Genomic DNA, 21,276 nt, shown 5'->3' on the forward strand with positions numbered 1-21,276 from the left:
CAGCCTGGGTCATGTTTTGAACTCTGTGAGTTTGAAACTGAAGGTTAGATGTAAGAGACAAAGAAAAGTAAAGTTTTAAAAAACATTGAGAGGAAAATAATTAATAGCTGCATTTAAACCTTCTCCTTGCAAAACTGAATATTAACAACATGGCAGACAGAACTAATATTTCTATTCTCATTTTATTTTATGAATGCTTCTTGGTATATGCTCTTTTAGAAGAAGCAGTGGCAAAGAAGGTAGAGAATTATTACCTTTGGTCTCAAGAGCAGCCCTCCAGACCAAGTGAGCCTCCTAGTTAAGGTCAATGAATTTACTTGTCTTCTAAGAGCAGTGAAGATCTGCATAAAAACATCCTTTAGCCCTACAGGAAGATCTTACACCTGCTGCCAGAGTTGGAGGACAAAAGACAAGTGAAGACATGAGACAGCAAGACTATAGCTTTCAGATGAAGAGTTAAGAAGGCCCTGAACTAACAGCAGAATTGTGTATTCAGAAGTGAAGAGTTTTGCAATCCAGCAGTGATGGATTAGCAGTGATGAGAAATAACATTTCCCTGTGGTCCTAGGGAGGGAATGGCACTTAATGTTTTTTGCCCTGCCCACTGAATATAATTGGAGTGAAAAGATCAAAGGATAAATCATGTATTCCCAGGGCTCAAAGAGTAGCTTCCTTTTCAGCCTTCTTGTTTCATCTAAACTCATCTTCTACAGGTGATTTTTTTTCCATAACTGCTAAGCTATTTTGCTCCAGTGTAATGCACTGCAAAAGATTTAAAAAAACTAGGTGTTAGGTAATGTCTATGTATTTGCTCTTCAAGGAAAGGGGGAGCGATTATACCCATCACATAGCATTATAGGACTCTTCATTTAAATATATTTAACAGTTCTTTTGCTGCTACTCTTTTGTTTAGACTTGGTAATTCATGCAAGTTTTCACAAGCACCTGTGAAGTAACTACAGCATTCTCCTGTTTGAAGTACGGTGTCTCAGTGAGCAATTGTATCTGGACTGAAAGTGATATTTTAATTCAACATCAAATTGGTTACAAATAGAATTAAGTTGTTAAATACACATAAAACATTTTTGATGTTCTTGGTTAAAATACACATTTCATCAACGAGTTCAATAGGATTCATCTGAGAAGTCAGATTAATTTGCTTGGATTATTTAAACTAAGCTGTATCCTATTGGTTTGGGACAATCTCCAAAATGTGAATGTTGTCATACATAGGTGTTTGGAATGTGAATGTTGTCATACATAGGTGTTTGGGGTTTGGGTGCTATGGTTTGCTAGTAAGAATGAGTGATGGAGCTTATATTTTGCCCAGTATACAGGCATAATTGAGCATTCTTATCATTAGATGGGAGTGTAGGCACAAAGGTGTTAACTTCTCCTATAACAAAGATCGGTATTTGCACAAATAAACCAGATGGTATGATTGTGTTATGTGTACAGGAAGAGATATGCATGTTCAAAGCCAGAAATCATTAGCTTGCTCTGAGTTATTTATATTCTTTAAAACAAGGTGCTTTGCTTCAAATAGTAGTGGGTTTTTTAGTACATAGTAAAGGGTAGAAAGAGAAGTTATCTTTTTCAATTGACCATTAAAGTCCGTTTATTCTCCTCAAATACTAGAGAGATAGTATGAGCCTTGAATATTGATGATTAGAACAGAAAATCTCAGGTAAATTTAAGTTGTCAAACACAAACCTTGAGAATAAATCTACCTAGGCTGACAGTTAAAATAATCCAATTTTTCTTCACTTCAGAAGGTGCCGGTAATATTTTAACAAATCTAGAGTGCATGGTGACATGAAGTTTAACTATAGATTAATTCATCAGATTTAGGATTTAAAGATTAATTATATGTTTTTTTACTGACTTGAACCCAGGAAGAGAACACATGCATACTGAGATACGTACAATTTTCCTTACATAAAATTGTTTTCTTTTGTTTTTTCCAGTATACTTTTATGGTGCTCTTTTGCCACAATTAAAAGTACTTCTGAACAACATACATCAACATACTAATATAATGATTCATTTTGCTGATGGCAAGTGGGTTAGATTAAATCCATAAATGAATATGTGGAGTTTGAGTTGGAGAGTGTACTCAGAACTTGATACCTGCATTTTAAATCAATTGAAAGTTTAATTCTGTAATTCTTCAAAGCATCTGTAACAATCAAGTATTTTGACTTTCTGATTTTAACAGCAAATTATATATGAAAAGCTTCTGTTTTAAGGACACATCTCTAAAACATTAGATTAGGATGTTTCAGAACATTGCTTCCATTAAGCTCTGGTGTACTTCTCTCTCTGTTCCATTTGTACTGGGAATTGCATCTCTGGAAAGAAAAGAAAACCACATATGTATGACATACTAAACAAAAATTTTCAGTTTCATTACACGGGAATGCTACATAAATCCTAAATTTTTTACTTTTATCTATGTACATGATACTTAACAACTGGTACGGGGATTAATGACAGTTCTGCATATATTCCAAGGGAAAAATTAAAGGTCTAGGCCTGAAACATGTTTCTTAATTTGTTTCAGTTAAGGAAGAGCTGGTAAAGTGTGTGTTTGTTTACTCACCAAATGAGGTTGGTATTGAAAATACAAAATAAACTGACTAGCATCAAACTAATTTAAAAACAGGAAGGAAAACACCAAATGGTCCAAAGATAAGAGGACCCTGACATCAATTTAATGTTCAGTGGGGTAGGTAAATAAAGTATTTTGGAGAAAATATGCTTTTGAGTTTGGAGAAAATGAATTTTAAAAAATATAGTTGTATATCATTGTGATTCATTATGACAGAGTGAAAGCTGGAGAAGAGGATGAGAAAAGTGAGTTTCTCTATTACTTTTAATGGCCTTTAGAAATCAACTGCGAATAATTTTGTTTTCTTACACTAGCTATTCTAAACTGCCTGACTACAATCCTGACCTATCATCATAGCAACAGATAATGTCATAACACAGATCCATTACAATTTATTATCAAAATGTATTACATATCTTTTTCTCTCTTTTCTCTCTGTGTTCTCCAGCAGCCTGAAACTGCTTTTGATGACAGTTATGGAAAATGAAAAGGAGGTGGAATGTGTGGGAACCAAGAGTCTGGGACACTACTGAACTGTCATAACTTGAAAACTGTGTCATCCATGAAATAACACATGCACCAGTTTATATTGTACTGTTTAGATTAGAACATAAACTGTAGCACATGGAAACTTTTCCATATGCATTGTGCCAGTGCCTAGGATTAAAGCTGGAGGCTTAAGTCTCTGAGTTTAGTTCTGAAAACCTCAAAACCTCACTCAGACCTCCCCTATCTTTCCTCTACATTTTGTAGGAGAATTTACTTTTTAAACTGAGGTTCTTCTGTAAACTGAAGTTTAGTGTCCGAGATTACCCAGAGACTGGATACCTCACATTGCTAAAATGTTGTTTTTAATAGAATTACTTCTGTTTTCTTTGGCTAAATAAATTTCAGGTTGAAAACCATAGAGTTATGAATAAGAATTCAGAGTCTGTAGTACATGTAAATACTACAATGCAGATATAACAAAGTAAGTGCCAATTACTATGTATGTGTTAAAAGCAGGGAATTCTACAAGTGACTTGAACAGTGGATAGAAGTCAGGTGTTCAGTTTTGTATTTTTGTCACCAGCCACCATTGTATTCGTGACTTTGGATAAGCCACAAAGCCCTAGTTTGTTTTGGTTTTTTTTCAGGAGCTAAGTTAGAAATTTGTGGGTCCCTTCTGACTCAGAGTATTCTATGATGAAATGCAGATTAGGGTACACACCATCTTTTGAGACATTGTGAGGTTACATGGATGAAAAGCACAGAAAATTTATAAAAAGCTCAGAAGGAGACAATGCCGATCAGAATTGTGCATCATGATGATATATCCATAGGAACTTAGAAAGCTGCCTGATTTTAACTTGAAACTTTCATTGCTGGACCTCAGGATGAAGTTTTCAACAGATGATTATAGTAGAAATTGCCCAGGTATTTTTTTCTTTTTTCTTTTTTTTTTTTTTTTCTTCTTCTTTTTTTTTTTTTTTTTTGAGACTGAGAATTAAAATCATGTGGGGGTCAGAAGTTACCTTCAGGGAAGGATTCTGAGGCTTTAAAGTACATATCATTGGAGATCAGAATCATCCCGAAAGAAACATTGGTATTGTTTGGGAAGAATAATAAGGGATTACTGTCATTAATGTTCCCTGTTTGAGAAGTTCTCTGTTATCAGATTTCACCAGGAAAGTATGTTTAATCACCAATCATGTCACTCAACAACTTAGCCCTCAATTTTGGAAACTAAATTATTCCTCTGACTTTTTTCTTTTTCCTATAAGTCATATTCTCCAGTCCTTTAATCATTTCCATTGACTTCTCTGAAACTTTTTTATTTTTTTCATCATATTTGTATGACCACATAATTAGATGCAATAATCTAGTTCTGATGGCTTCAATGTTAGTACAGATATAATATAACCTTTTTGATCATACTTGGCATTTTCTTACTAAAACTTTCAAGGACTACAGTATTCCACACTGAAAACTCATGTTCAAATAATTATACATACTGACCTCTAAGTCACTCAATATTTCTGTCATTCCTTAGAATTCCCAATCCTGAAGAATGACTTACATTCCTCGTTGATAATTATGTTTGGTAAAATTGAAACACACAGCATTTTCCCCAAATATGTATACCAAGAAATTGAGTTCAATCCTGACATAAATTTACTACTGCTGATTCTTCTGATCTTTCTGTTGCTGGCAAATTTTATGATAACGTATTTACATTGTGTTTCCTCAATTAATTAAAAAAAAAAACCCTAATCTTAGTGTACATACATTGAAAACATGAGGCTTATGATTCAGCTGCCTTGGTGTACTGAAGACATGTTTAATAGTTTGAAAAGAAAATATAAAACTGTTAGTCACAAATGTATATTCATCATATGTTTTTTCTTTCCTTTTAGATATTTTATATTTCCTTGTATATTTATAACAAAGAGCTCCTCCACTTTTCTATGTTAATTATTACTTAGTTAATTGATACTTCCACATCCCTTCTATGTCTGTTTTTACTAGCATAGCCTTCTTCATTAGCAGAAATTCTGGGCATTTAAATAATTCCCAGTATCAGTTGCATTTAATTACTTTCTCCCAATAGATTTTACTCGTAATTGTTCTCAACTTCACAAAGCTAGCCTATAAAGTTTAAATGGATGGTAAATATAGAGGAGTAATGCATCTTTTTCCACCTAGGCTGAGATAGTTTTGCTTAGTAGGTTGATCATTCTGTTGTCTACTTTGATTCAGTAATGTGGAGCTCTGTATGTAGTGCTTTATTTGTTGCCATCATACCTCTTACTAAAGTTTATTTGTTTAACAATTTTGATAATGTAGGAAAAAAATTGACAGTTTTTTACATACTGCACCTTCCTCCTTCATTTTTTCCCCTTTGATTTTTTTCCTAAATGGGTTATAATCATCAATTGAAAGATTCTGGTAATATGAGCCTGATAAAACAATTTCATTTAGGAATTACTGAAATATTTCAGCCCCAATTCAGTAATACCTAACTAGATCAAACTCATTGCAGACATAAGAAATTCCATTTTCATTTGTTTACTACTTAAACTTCTCACAGTATATTGCAGTAAAATTAAATAGTTTCTTCTCTGTGTCCATTTATTACTTACTTTTATATGACTTCATGGCTTAGGATGAACAGTATACATCCATTTTTCACTTTTCTCTCATGTTTATCCCTCCTGGCTGCTTTAGACATTCAGATCATGGAAGATTGATTCCAGAAAAGCTCTGAAAAGAGCACATCCTTCTTTTGCTGTACAAGAAGGTTATGACTTCTTTTGACCCCTGACTGCTCTTTCTCACAGTGTGGGATGAATCTCTTGGAAATGCTTTAATGTTCTGCTACTTCAGCACCCCTTAGAGATCTCAAGTCATTTACAATTAGTCATATATAGTCCTACCTGTTATGTCCATGATCATGCTCTTAGTGGCACTTTGAACCAGAAGATCAGTTCTGACTTCTTACAAAGCAAAGTGGAGTAATTCAGTTTTGTGTTTGCCTCTTTTGTTTAGGCTCCAAGGGGAAAGGACATTTTTTTGTTGATCTGCTTATAACAGTGTTCTTATTACATTCTTTCTAGAATAAAATACCAAGGTGGTTTGTTTTCTTTTCTTGTACCATTGAAGACCCTCCTGTGTTCTTTTAAAATATTCCTATTAGTAAACCCAGAATTCCAAATGCCTTGAATGTCTACAAAGATCTACCTTCAGTGTAAAATTCAGGGTATTGTTTGAACTGTTTGTTTTAATGAGGCCCAAGGAGACAAATTTAAGAATGAAGAAAAAATGTTTATTGAACAATACCTATTCCATGCAATAAATGAGATATTTTTGGTGGAAACAATAACAGGAAATCCGCACATAAATACGTTTGACCAAAAGTCAGAAAAACATGGATTATATTAAAGACTTTGACATTTATATACGTGAATAAGCACTAAATTGAAGGATCAAATTAAGTGAAGCTTATTTCAGCAATTTTAATTTTTCAGTGCTTGCTTTATCAGTACTATTGGTACTAAATTGTGGTTATTAAATATATTATGCATATCTATTGAAATGCAGTTCACTTTGTTAGAATACTTTAAATCTTGATTATGCTTAGTCATTTTTCTTCTAGAAACATTTTTCATTTCTGCATACCAAATCAAAACCATAAGAAGTACAAACTGCCTACCTTGGAGATTATTAAAAGATGAGAGAGAAAAAGAGAGACAGATAGAAATTAATTTTTTTTATATTTAGTTCTCTATAGATTTAGGAACTCCCTTTCACTATACAGATTCCCTTAGACATAGCAGTTCATATTGTTTTCCTTCATTTTATATGACTAAAACAGTGCAATGCACTAGAGAATACTCTGATTTATCATTGCTGATTTAATCAGAAACTGTTCTCTCAGAGAAACTGTTTCCTTGAAATGCTGTCCCTGACAGACTATTTAGTTAGTCTGGAAAAACAGTGGCAGATTCTGTGGCCCTTTTTCAGTCCTATACCCTGATAATTTACACTTTCCTTATAAGTACTGTATTAATATATTTCTGTATATCAAATTACTGTACTCCTTAGTATCTGGCTAATTTGACTGTTGAGCTAAAGAATTGTATAGGCTCCTAAACTTGTAAGTATTACATTTCATGTGAGACCAGAATATTTTCCATTTTGGAGCAGAATCTGTCTTCTTAGCCAACAGTTATTGTGTAAAATAACAGAAATTAAAGCTTTGTTGTCTTATGTTTTTCCTCATGTCCAAATGTATCTGCTGATATGTACTCTCTCAATTAATTCTACTGTTGAACATAGGTCTATTTGTTTTTTTCCTTTAGCTACTATAAACTGAGTAAGTCTGTCCATATAGTTGTTTTGAATTCAAAGACTTATTACATGTACAATTTTCTACTTTTACTCGTGTAAATGCTTCCAGAATTTCAACTGACTGTCTCAGTAAGTTCTGACCCTAAAAGTCTCTTTAAGTGGACTAGATTTTTGGCTTGTATAGCTTGGAGAATGATCTGAGAGGCCTCACTGCAGCCTTCCAGTACTTAAGGGGAGACTGAGTAGAAGGGGAGGGGACCAGTTACAAAATCTGATGTTGATAGGACATGGGGGAATGACTTCAAACTAAAAGAGGAGAGATGAGATGATTTTGGTAAGATGTTAGGGAAAAAAACCCACCAAAACAAACAAGCAAGCAAACAAACAAACAAAAAACTCAGACAATTACGAAGCACTGGAACAAGTTGCCCAGTGAAGTTGTGGATGGAGGTACTCAAGGCCAGGTTGTATGCAATCCTGCGCAGACTGATCTTCTGGGTGACAACTTTGCCCATGGCAGGAGGTTGGAACTAGATGATCTTTAAGGTCCCCTCCAACCAGAGCAATTCTATGATATAGTTTTGACTATGACTGGTGAGTTACATAGTGTAAAGGAGAGCTTTAAAAATCTGCCCTAGTGATTGAGCTTCATGCTGGCTTTGAAGGCTGTCTCAGTCTAAAGGTGGCTTTCCAAGAAGTTTTTAAGCAAAATTGTGTCTACTGAAGTCTGGGAAGTTACTTGCAAAGCCAAATAAACCCAATTGGCTTCAGAATGTAAACTCATATATTAACTTTCATTGAGACTGACTTTGGTTTTAGAATTTAAATGAGTCCTACTTTTTGCACTCATTTTTTAAAAAAAGAGTTCTGTCAAATTGGTACAAGTCCCCAATGTGGATATTTTTATAAGGTTTAACTCTTAATCAAATTGACTTACTCTGAAGCAGGAAATTAAGAAATTCTATTACAGTGCATAAAGGGAAGAAAAACTCTTTTTAAATATATTTTCACATAGAATTCCACTATGTAATTTAGAAATGTAGTTTTAATTGTATCATCTCTTCCCAAAAGGACAATAGCTAAACTAAGTGCAGATTTGTGGCACCTAGATTTAGTCATATATGCAGCTGTTTTATGATCATGATGAAAAACACTTGAATTTACTTCTATTTTCAGTTTGGAAATTCAAGAGAATATATTAAAAATATATATATATATCAAGTCAGAAGCACAAAATGTGCCAGATCTGTCATGCTGTCTTGCATAAAAATGAAGCACTAATACTAGACAGTGCGGCTTTTCCTAAAACTCCAGTAGCATGTCTGCCACCTAAATTGAAAAAGTGTGTGGTTTCATATCATTCTAGACGGTGATGCTTTTGTCTGTGGAGTGTTACTGTCTGGGAGTTAATTTCAATGATGTGAACAGATGGAACTTTAACATGAAATGTAGGTTTATGTGTTTTTTGTTCTGTTTTGTTTTTTTGTGGTTTTGTTTGTTTGTTTGTTTGTTTTTTAAGGAACCATCTCTTTAAGAGAAAATTCTGTGTGTCTCTAGTGTCATCTCCTCACTAATATTCAGTAAAATAGCTCATCTGAGATGATCTTTAAGATAAATTACTCTTGTCAGTAAATTAAATTGTTATAAGGAATGGCAAAGTGCACAGAAAGGAATGCAAAACCAAGTAAATAATGCTTGTGTGTTCTAGCCTTGAAAGGGTTAGATGAAATTGCTCAAAAATAAAGTAAGTTTGGTGATAAATGGGTCAGAAAATGTGGGTGGATGCTGCATTAAAGTTGCACATGGAAACTGGAGGTGGAAGACAGTTTGTAGGACAAAGTTCAGATAGAGATGGCTCTATTATGTAAGAAAAAAAGACATTTGATCTAAGCAGAATTACATTAGTTCTGTATCCAGTTATATACCAGAGGTTATCATCAGAATATTTCCTGAGAACATTTATTCTTTAAGATATCAGTATTGAACACAGAAGAAAACTTGATTTTTTTCTCAACATTAAGTTCTCCGAGGACTGAACCCCCACTGTACTATTAACTGTAGAAAAACCTTACTGACACCAGTGTGAAAATTATTACGATGTACCTGGCTCTGGGTTTTCAGCTTAGTATCTTTGGCCTTGCAAACACTACACGGAGTGTAATATTTTTATGACCTCATCAAGCTGGGGATATTTTGCACTGCTCATGATATAAACATATATTTTGCACTAATCCCCAGTAATCATCTTTGAACAGTTTTTTGTTTTTGTTTTTGTTTTTTTTTTTTGCAGATATTGCCTCCTACATATTCCTTATCTGTTCCAACAGCACTATATATACAGTATTTTTCAAACTGTTCTGCAGAGAAAACAGTAATGTAATCAGCAACTAATGATTCTGCAGTGCTATAGGTAACACTGCTTGCTGAAAAACAAACAAACGCATTAAATACTGATTGGAAAAAATAAACAAACAAACAAAAAAGCAACAACAATAACAAAAAACCAGTTAGTGTTATAGCAACATCCTATATAAAGCTATGTTTTCCTCGTCAGAAAAAGTCCTGTCCATAAGCCCCCTCATCTAGCTTTGTTATCATCCCTCCTTTTCTTGGAGGCTTTGTGCCTGCTGCTGTCCTTGTTTTCTGCTGAGAAGTGTGATATGCCCTATTCTCCATTTGGCCTCCACTGACAAGATTGCTAGATTTCCTTTGCCTCAGAGTGGCACTTCAACAACAAAAACAAAAAGAAAACTAATAGTAATTTAAATATATACATATATAAATCTACCAAGAAGAAAAATCTAATGAAGTGGTAACACTCATATTTTTCTTCTCTTCTGCTCACTCATACAAAAAATTTCTAGTTCAAATGCTGATGGATATTGGATGACTCAGCCTCCAGGGAACTAAGCATGAATTTCAGTCCTCTTCTTTAAAGCATCATAGTAAAAAGTTACTTTATTGCCCCACATTCACATCTCTTTTTCTTTCTATTTCATCACACATTTTCTTTTTATTTTTATTTTTTTTTAATCTTTATCTTTGATGTGGCTTTACTAATCAGGAAGTAAGCATGAGCATTGGGCATTAGAAACCTGAATGCACTGGTCACTGCAAATCAGTAAACATAATTCACTTCTGGAAGTGAATAAAATATTTACACAGCACATATCCAACAATAATTATATTTTTAAAAGAGATTTTTCATGTTGATAAAAACATTAAAATGTACCCAAACCAAATCTCAACAAGAAACATATTTCTTTTTTTTCTATAGATGTAAAGTAATAATACAGTATTCTCTTCTGTACTTTTATTGTGGTTGAGTTCAATGTTTCAATTTTCGCTAATGTTTTGTAGTTATGTGTTGTTAATTTTTAGTGTGCTTCCAGCTGTAATCACTCTCACATAAAAAGTTAACTGCTACAAAATTGGCTTGCTTCTGCTGTTAACATTTTGCATCCTAACAGGCTCCACATGGGCTGCTCCCATGCCATTGTCAAATATTTGTTCACAGAAGAACTGTGTGATTAATTATTTTTCCAGAACATCCATAAAACTTGAAAAGGAATATTTTTCTTTTTTCTTTTTTTTTTTTTTAATAACTCAAGTGTGATTTTTTTCCATTATTATCTATAAAACAAACTACTTCTCCCTCAGATTCTCTACTTAGAAAAATAAACTATTATTTTTTCCATTTTGAAAAACAAATTAAAAACTTTTAGTTATGTTTAATGACAGAGTATTAGAGGATTTACATAGTTCTCCCAAAATAACAATGGCTTCCATGTTACAAAAGAACACAGATACATAATATTCATCTGTGCATAAGGACAAACATAGTTTCTGATCTAAGTATCAGAATATTCTTATTCATTATATTTTATATCCATGATAAATAATTAGATCTTTTCAAATGAAATTGTGTAATTTTATGGAAACTATATGGATTTTTCTAGATCAGAGATTCATATCACAAATGTGATAAGTACCTTAAAAACTGTGCAGCAGATGAGTTATCTCAGAGTTCTGTTTCATGCTTTGATGAATATCTGAATATTCTGTACAGAGTGCAAAAACTCGCAAATGATCAAATTGAGAAAAACAGTTTACACATGCTTTAAGAGGCAAGACTTCAAATGACGGCTCTTACATAAAGAATTAGTTTTGAGTCTGGTGTTTTTGCAACCTATTGCAGCACTTTCAAACCAATTTCTCATGTTAAAAAGATAACCGGAGTATGCATAACAATCTGCTGACTTTGGTGTTCATCTGAAATTTCGGAGATCATGTTTCCTCTCTGTGATCCATGCCAGCAGAACAAGTGGAATATGAGTTTTTTGCATGCAGTGTAGATACCATAATTCAACTATAGATACATCCTCTTTCTTTTACCTCATATGGTCACAATGTTTTACAGCAGCGTCATGGAGAACAGCCAGCACACAAGCTCTATTCTTGCTCATGAATCCTGTGAAACTTTTGAAACAAACATAAAATGATTTTTTGTCAAGATTAGAGAAACCCTGAAAGTTAATACTGTGTCCCTCCACATTCTCATTGTAGAAATCCATATGGACTTAATCTTATCTGTCTGTGGAGATGAAGGAGATGATACGGTTTACTTTATCTCCTTTTTTATAGATCTCCATAAAAGTAAGTGCTGTGTCAAATCTTTAAAAATGTTGGGATCCAGTCCTGCTGTAACCTATATTGGTGTAGATTTGGAACAAGTCTGCTGCAGTTTCACTGACAGAACTATGCCTATAAATTTCTGTAAGTGACTGAAAAATGAGGACTTTGTCTGAAAAAGTTTGTTATTTAACAAAGAAAAATACTCTAGTCAACTTATCCCCCACAGTTAGCTCTTCTAAAAGAATTGTATTTATTTATTTATTTATTTACTGATATATTAATAATTTAAATAATATGCAGGAACATTCTCTGGCAGTCAAATATGACTGTCTCTATTAGCTAATGGTTAGACTGTTCTGTGAGATGATTTTGAAAGATGGCAACTGCCAGCTCAGAGAATTTCTAGTAATGCTCAAGGCCTGGAACTTCTTGAAGATTGGTCTCAAAGTTTAAATAGAGACAACATTATTAGATTCAAATAGGCATATGAACACAGATGCAGGCTATTCCATGTCTCTCAACCTCTTTGTCCAAAAGGTATTCTTCAGTTTACAAAACCACGTGGATAGTTCGTTATTCTTTTATCAGCTCATCTCTGCCCTTTAGTTTTTTTTTTAAGTCAGTCATAAGAGGAAGTTGATATGCTTGTAAGAGTAAAGTTGCTGGTGTTTTTGTTTTTTCAATTTCTTCTAGATGAATACAAAGTACTTGTATGGAAACTAAATGCCTAACTTACACGGATATGGCAGAAAGACCCTGTGAAGATGTGTTTTTTTTCTGTCGAGGCATGGGATGCTCATGCCAATTTGCGATGTCAGCAAGCTTCAGCATCTGCCTGGTTATGTGTTCCCATATAGATGCTGTAGCAATGTGGAGATGACATTTTCTTTATTTAAGGCTTCTTTTTCTCACCCTTCAGAAAACAATCCTGTTTAAAATCTTCTTGCTTTCTTGTAAAAAATTCTTATTTGAACAAGGGAAACAGAGACCTGCTTTCTATGCACTAGACTCTTGCATGGTCACTGCATTAAGCCAGCCTGTTCCCATCAGTAGATGTAGCAGAGCTATGTATAAAATACGCTGAAAATTTAACCTACAGTGTTGAACCATACTACTGCAATTAAACTCATGTTTAGAAATCCACTTGACATCTCCAAATAAAATATTAAAAAAAAAAACAAAACACTGCTGTTTTAGTTAGTTAGTTAGTTTGTTTGTTTATCTGAATTCTGTGTAAGAAAGTAAATGAAGTGAAATCAAATCAGAGATTTCTTGCTCTTTTATTACTATGGTCATATTTTGGTGCACTGTATGGTATTTACAGCATAGTTCGAGACACTTGTCCATTGCCGGTATATATGGAGGAAATTGTTGATAAGAGGTTAAATTAAGTTTTCTAACACTAAAGAAGATTGCATGCTAAACTTTATATACACCCTCTTTGAATTGCTTTATGAGTCTTTCTGAATTACTCTAAAGTTACGCACAATGCAGTAGCTGCTGGCTTACTTGAACTCAGAAGGACTGAAGTTACACATGCCATATATATATATATACACATATATGTATATATATATGTATTTTTTTATATGCAACACTGTTGTGTTTGAAATACGCTTTTGTTCTTTTTCTGGTATCCAAGACTAGGAGAAAAGGCAAATATTTGAATAACAAATATTCAGGATTGATTTAAAAAGACAAAAAAATCTTTCTATGAAATTCTAATTAACTTAATTGGGTACTTAATCTTAAACCCATTTATACTGCATTGCTTTTGTTGTTACCTTTAAAAGTCAAGGAGGCAATAAACAAACAGCATCGAAAAAATACTGACCTCAAGCAATACCTCAAGCAACTAACCAAAAACAGCTATACACAAAGTAATGCAATTGTGATAGGTTTTTTTCTGTTGTAAGATGGCTTTCATTTTTGTTAGACTTCTTTAATGAATTTAAAATACTTTTAAGCATTTGCTAAAATTAATAAACCTGTAAGTTTAAAGGAAGATGGTAGAATGGGCTGAGAGATTTCTGGTGTTTTTCATTTTAAGTTCTTTATAACCTCTCAGTTTTCAAAGCTGTGCTATAATACCAAACATGAACTGAACAATTTCCATTGTAGACTTTATTTCCACTTGTCTTTTCATGCAGTAATTTATTTATTTTTTTATTTTTTTTTTTTTTCCCCAGAAGACCAAAAGATTACACAGGAGAGACAAAAGACAAGCATCTTAACATAGATCATTCGTAAGACAACTGATCAGAGTATTTTTTAACTATTCCTAATGAAAGCCACAGCAGTTGAAAGCAGAGATATGTATATATACTATAATTTATGTTTCTAATAATGCCATTTATATGAATAACATGTTTCTTCTAACTGGATAATAAACTATATGCTTAGACCATAGCAAGCCAATGGCACATGAGTCTGCATTTCTAATCAAATGTGGCTCTAGAGGCTAGGCATTACCATCCTGATTTTACATCACTTCATTGTTTTTCAGGGGCAAGAACACAGGGGTGAGAAGTCACCTGAAATCATAAAGGGAACATGTAAAGCATTATCGCTCAGCCTGTTAGCTCCGAGAATCTCATTTCTGTGTCTTTGCATAATAGGAAGGAAAATGTAAGGAAACTCGTTTGGAAATGAATGACCTCTGCACTGATGTAATCAAAGCAAAGTCCTTGGGAATTGCTTCAGATGGAAGATGCTATATGAAAGATTGTTATTAGTGTTTGCCAGTTACAGTCACACTAACTTGGAGTTACGGAAAAACTGAAAGAACTTGAATACTTGTGGACTAGGCTTGTAAAATCATGTTAGGGTTATTAGTATTTTGAAAATTTAAGCATGATGAGACAGTGGATATAGTCTTAAAAGAATTTGTATAGAAAATAATTACGTTGGTTTCATTTATTTCCCTATATTCCTATGTATATCAGGAAAAGAATGAATCATTTTGATATTGAATACACGCTCTGATAGATTTTTCATATAAAATAAAAAATAATGAAAGAAAATACACTGTCCGGTCTCACTTCTCAGATGTTTCCTTCTAATTCCAGACCTGAAATGCAATTTCACAAAGTAACAGTAGCATAAATATTTCACCTGTAGAGGTTAGTTTATCATTCTATTTGCAGGGTTTACACAAAAGGTATAAATATTTTCAATTAATGTGTTTGTCATTGTTTGACAGAACTGACTGAAAACTGTCTCTCTACCTGAGAAGGAGAAAACTTTTCGGAAACTTAAATTCTGATTAAATTTTATTTAAAAATGAAACAGAAAAAAAATTGATTTTGAATTACTACACTTGGTGTTTCTGTAAGATATTTAGTTTTTAATTTGACAACCAATGAGGCAAGTAAGGGCCTGAAAATAGTTAAGTATACGTAATTGAACTGAAAATGTTAGCTAAAGCTGATGGAAATATATAATCCACAGAGATTTGTCCCATTAGGACAAAGAATGATATGGATAACTATCGTAAGTGCCCTTTATAAGTACAGTAAAAACAAGTTTCTTGTAATGTCTGAAAACAGTACATAGCTGAAGGACTAGAATAAAGGGAAATAAATGGGACTTCAGTGCATGCTTCTTTGAGAAATGTCCTCTGCGACCTGATGTCATTTCACTGAAGTTCATAGGAACTCACGTATCTGCAATGGATATGATACCCCTGGAGAAGTCACAAATGGACCTTTTTTTTATTCCTTCTAGAAATATAAATAACATTATTCTATGTTCTACCTGGTGGGTTTTGTGGTTTGGTTTTGTTTTTTGTTTTTTTGTATTGTTGTTGTTGTTGTGTTTTGTTGTTGGTTTTTTAAATAGAAAAAAACATTTTTTTTATTAAAAAAAGAGTAATAATAATTACAAAAATCTGTTTCTGTAAGAATTATTTCCAAACCACTGTAGGCAGTCATTCATTTAAATAGCCTAAAATTTTATTAATATATAAGCTAAGCATATGAGTATACAAATCTCAAAATTTTACACCAGAACTCTAAACAACACATTTTAAAATTTATCTGCTACCCAGCTGCATTATTCAGTCTTTCCTGGACAGCAACCATTTGTAAAGTTCTGTGTAGCAGTATCTACTGTGTTCCCACGCCAGACACAAACATAATTCAGTTCACTTTTATTTCTTTCCAGCTAGATTCCTGCTGTTCTTTCCTAACTGTTCTTTTCTGCTTTGTTACCCAAGCAAAACTTTGAAATCTGTTTAGAGATAATAATGTCAGTTGGTCTGAAAATGATTATTTGGTTGCTTCGTGCTGCAGGTAAGACCAGGAATTTTAATTAATGGACTGTCAAAGTGCCAAATCAGAAGCCTGGGAGAATGAACAATGGGACAATATGATTTACAGTTCTAAACATTATCATTTTGACTTCCACCGCCTCCTCATTCCTGTTCACATAGAACCTATTTCATTCATCACAGTTTCAGAAAATTCTTCAAATAGCACCTGTATATCTGAGATAATGATGTCAGCAATTGACATGCATTATTATATCAGTTATCAAAGATGATCTATGGGAAATACAAATAAAGGAAGTTCAGAAATGAAGTGACTTTCTGTTTCAGCATGATGCCTTCAACTTTTAGGTACATTACAGTTTGCAAAGTAAAGAAGATCAAACACATGGTTTTTGATTGAATTCATACACTAATAATCATCATCCTATGTTACTGAAAATTATCCATGACTGGAGATAACCATAACTTTTTCATTATTTTCCTCCCTCTTCAGTGTGTGACACTTCATTACTGGAAGCTTATTCCCTTTTTTCTTTTTGCTTCATAATTCAGATACTTGGCACACAGTGTTGAATTTTATGGTTAAGGGTAGAGAAAATCATTAACAGCTGTCTGTTTTTTAGGTGTGTGTTGTGCTTAAAAAACAGTCATCCTGATGTTTCTTCAACCCAAAATAAAATGATCCCAAGGCTCTGGCCTAAATATGCCAATTATCTTAACCAATTTTCTTCTTCCTTTACTATTTTGAATGTGTGCTTGACACTTCACAGATGGTGTTGTCCAAACACTGATGCCTGGAGCCAAAATGCGGCTGAATTAGTAGTCAACAGATACTGCCCCAATGGGAGCATTGGTTTAATTTTCCATCATTGCATTCTTTCTTCAGTAGTATAGACTCTAATTTCCAATAAGGTAATATTCATTGGAAAGAATTTGAAATAATGGTAATAAACATCTGGACTGGTGAGCTTGGAATGGTTAGCTCCTTTGTGCTTACATTTTGAAATTAACTGAGCTCAACCAACAGCCCAGTTTTAAAGAGACTTCCTTGTGTTGGCAAATTGCAGCCTGTGATTCTTAGCAGGGATAAAGCAGAACTTCTACCTGCCATCTATAAATCAACATTTTAGATACCTGAATGGTTGCTGAAATGTCCATTTGGATTTGCATATCTAGGATTTATCTATTTTATTGTCCAACTTTATTAAAGGCATGCCAGCTTGTCTTTTCTCTTGCATTCAGTGGAGCTGTCAGGTTCAGAGTTCTCCATTTCTTTGCCACAGAGCAGACATCAGGAAGCAGTAAAGTTGCCTGGTGTTCTTCTGATTTGTCTTGTTTGGCAAGAAATATGTCTATGCAGGTTGCCAACTGAGCATTGTCAGGCTGTAAGATGGCTAGAGTCACTAAGAAATAAAACCTTTTGGAGGCCAGTTAAGTTAGATGTGTGCCTGCTGGAGAATCAAAAGTTGTAGAAATATAACAAGATTCATTCAGGAAGCAAAAAAGGAATGCACAAAACCAGAAAATGACTTGTTTGTTAGTTGATGGTTCTTGGTAAAGCTTGCTTAGAATAACAGTTGAAGGATGGACTGTGTGGTTTTACCTGAAATTATTAGATCTGCCAGCACAGTCTGGGATGTAAAAGTGAACTTGTAGTCTCTGTGTTTTCATTTCATCTGGAGTTATGAAGATTCTTCATCTGAAGATGAGCTAATTGAGGTATATGATCCAGAAAATGAATTTGAGTCATATACTTCTTTTAGGGTATATCTGAAAAGTTAAAATCCTAGGCGGCTTCTAAACAACTAATAATGATGAAATGTCTTCTCATTTGAACATGTTAACTCTCCATTAACCTGAATGGGGATCCTAACAAGCATCTTACATGTATTTAAGTGTGTGCGGTATGCAATGTCCAAAGAGCTCATATGGTCTGTAAAGAAACTTGCATAGAAACTGATGGTAAATGTGGTGCTAAGCTATGTTTATGTATTCCAAAGTTATAATAGGTATTTTGTCTATTTGTATTAAAAATAAAAAAAATAAAAAAAATTAAAAAGTCACTATGTTGTTTTTTGTTTTTTGTTTTTTTTTTTTATTTTATTTTCATGAAATGAATTATTCATAGAAAACAGAAAAGAGAATAATGTATACAATGTCATATGAGACATGACAAGTTAGAGTGGAGACCTAATCTTACCATGCCATACCCCAACTTTCTGCTTCATCCAAGAAATCAAAAAATTCGACATTGTAGAACTGAATCCCATGCTTCTTTTTCTTGAAAATAGAAGCCACAGCAAAGAGAAGAAAATAATGTTATTTCAATAAATAAATAAATAATAAGGGTGCCAAAAGCATTGTCCCAGGCCTAGTTGAATTTTACAAAAATGTAACTGGAGAATTAAGATTCCAAATTTTGTTACTTTACTGAAATCTATTTTATACATTGACTCAAGAAAGAAGTATTAATGTGAGTTGTTAACTGGTAATCAGGTTAAGAAAATTACTTTCTCTACAACTTCTGTCTCAGTTATGCATAGGGGAGGATCAGAGACAGATATATCAGTGAACTTTTTAAATCATCATAAATAAATTTAAGTCCTTAGATTAACGTGATAAGAACAAGTGATATTCCTTCCTTGTCTTGCTTTGTAAAAAGTCATGTAGTCATGGCAGTGTCTCTGACGGCCCACATTTGGAAATGATGTTTGAGACTACAAATTCAGCAAAACTTTTGAAAAAAAATGTTTAGGCTCTTCTTCAGAATTTAGCAAAAATTAATGTAGATGTTAAAGCTTACAATGTCATAAGTCCTAGTAATGATTTATAATTTTTATACAAAACAATTATAATTTAATTAATATAATTAATATAATTATAAATAGCAGTGCAGTCACCAAGAAAGAAGAAATAAGGAAAAATTATGTTGGGACCTACTTAGTTAGAGCATGCTGGCCCAGGCTTCAGCTGATTCACAGCATTTTACAGCTGTTGTAAGTATGGTGGTACAAAACATACAAAAGTTCAATGAACAGCTTCATGCTTGTGATCAGATCCAGAAATATGATAGAAGCATTTAACAATCAAAGCAAATGAAGGATGGTTAGTATATTCTGCAGGACTTAGTCACACTCTTGAAGCATCAGACTACAAGTAAATAACTGTGATAAACTTGCTATAATAAGGAATTTCCATAGCAGTTAGATTTCGGTAAACAACAGAGTGAATGGAAGAGCATAAAGTTAACAAGTGTTCTACATTAAAGCTTCAGGATCAATAATATTTTTTAAGGTATTATCAAACAAAACAGACATTGTTGAAAATATCAGCCTCATCTAGAGTATTTATACAGAAATGCCATTGTAGTTCTAAAGTTCCTATTGTTTCTAAAAGTTTATATTGGACTGTGATGAGAAGTTGATCTGTAGAAACTGAAATCAGTTGCAGATGAGCTTAGAAGCAATAAAAGTTATTCACTGGTCCAAAATACTCCTATTATCTTTAGTAGTGTGAAGTAGTCTTCAAAGTGTGGAACACAGTCTTCCTACTTAGCACTCTTAAGGAGAAAGGGAGATACTCCCTTGTAAATTTTGCATGGCTCTTATTGAAAAGCTGAAATGTAGATGATACATGTCCTCACTGGCTACCATCTGCAAAGATCTGCTATTAGCACATTACTGAAGTATTACTGCTTCAGACCTCAGAATGATAACGCTTTCCAGCTGTTGAAAACAGCTGATGGAATAAGATTAATTAGAAGCAGAGAATAGCGTCAGATTCCCGGGACAAAATGTGATGAGATGATCTCAACAAGTGTTTTTTTATGTGCATCTGTATGAATTAGAACACTACCTGGAAACACTACCTATAAAGTATTAACTTTATACTGAAACAAAACTATAAACTGTGTTTTTTGTGGTGGAATTTGGTTCCAGACTAAGAAACGTGGTGTTTCTCATATATATCTCTATATATGACCAAGATGTTTAAGCTCCCCTTGCAATCATACCTTGTGATATAGTTCAAGAAGCCTACATAGCAATACTGTTGTAAAGATCCATTGTCCAACCCTATGTTCAACATTTCATCCCTATTCAATACCAAAAGCATATTAACTGATGTGAGATACTAACAGTATTTCTAGTCCAGGAATTATTACACAAGAAATGAAGCAAAATGCAGTAATTGAGAAAGAAACATGGTCTAACAAATTCAATGGCTTAGGCAGTATAAATGCATATTTCTCCATGAAACCCAGTTTAAAATCATTGAATGAATTTGAATACTCAGTATTTCTAAGATTCCAACAATACTGATTTTCTGTTCTTCTCAGGTTTCTCAACTCATTTAATCACATAATGGATAAACAGAGAAAGGAAAATCCATGACTGAAGCTATGTTGATTCATCATCATTCCTCTCCATTTTCCTGTAGATGATATCTCTAACTTCAGATCCGTAAGTAGACACTATTTCTCGTTAGAAAGGAATATAAAGTTTTCACAGCAATGAAGAATGAGATTCAGAAAATTGCTATGTCTAAAAAATATGTGTTAATTTCCTTAATTAAATTCTGTCTGACTTTAAAAGGATACGGTATCTCCTTACTTACAGAGTAGATTGTTCATTCAGCTTTTTTTTCCCCCTTGAGCTTGTCAGAAGCTGTTACTACTGATAGAGTTTGACGTTTTGCCCAGACTACATCAAACCACAAACCTGAGAAAAGAATGTGTCCATTAATAATGTAATAACCTAATAACCTGTTGCAATATATATATATATATTTACCCCCCACATCAGCACTGTCACTGTTGATAATGGTATGATTTTTACCTTTACTCAATGAGACAAAACTTTTTACTTAACATGGCATATTTTCTAAAATGCCTCACAACCATAATTAGTCAGAAGTTTCATTTTTAAACTCT

General features: G+C 33.3%; 1 long non-coding RNA gene across 2 annotated transcripts in view; it reads left to right on the forward strand.

Annotated features, from left to right (window-relative positions):
* LOC107320426 (uncharacterized) overlaps window positions 1-21,276 on the forward strand; it is a 70,063-nt gene that overhangs the window by 16,910 nt on the left and 31,877 nt on the right. For both annotated transcript variants that reach the window (XR_014947864.1, XR_001558291.2), the window contains exon 2: window positions 20,683-20,806. This is a non-coding gene — a long non-coding RNA (uncharacterized LOC107320426). The remainder of the gene's footprint in view (window positions 1-20,682; window positions 20,807-21,276) is intronic.

Source organism: Coturnix japonica, chromosome 1 (genome assembly GCF_054131305.1).
Source record: "Coturnix japonica strain WE chromosome 1, WE-NBRP24, whole genome shotgun sequence".
Classification (NCBI taxonomy): Eukaryota; Metazoa; Chordata; class Aves; order Galliformes; family Phasianidae; genus Coturnix; species Coturnix japonica.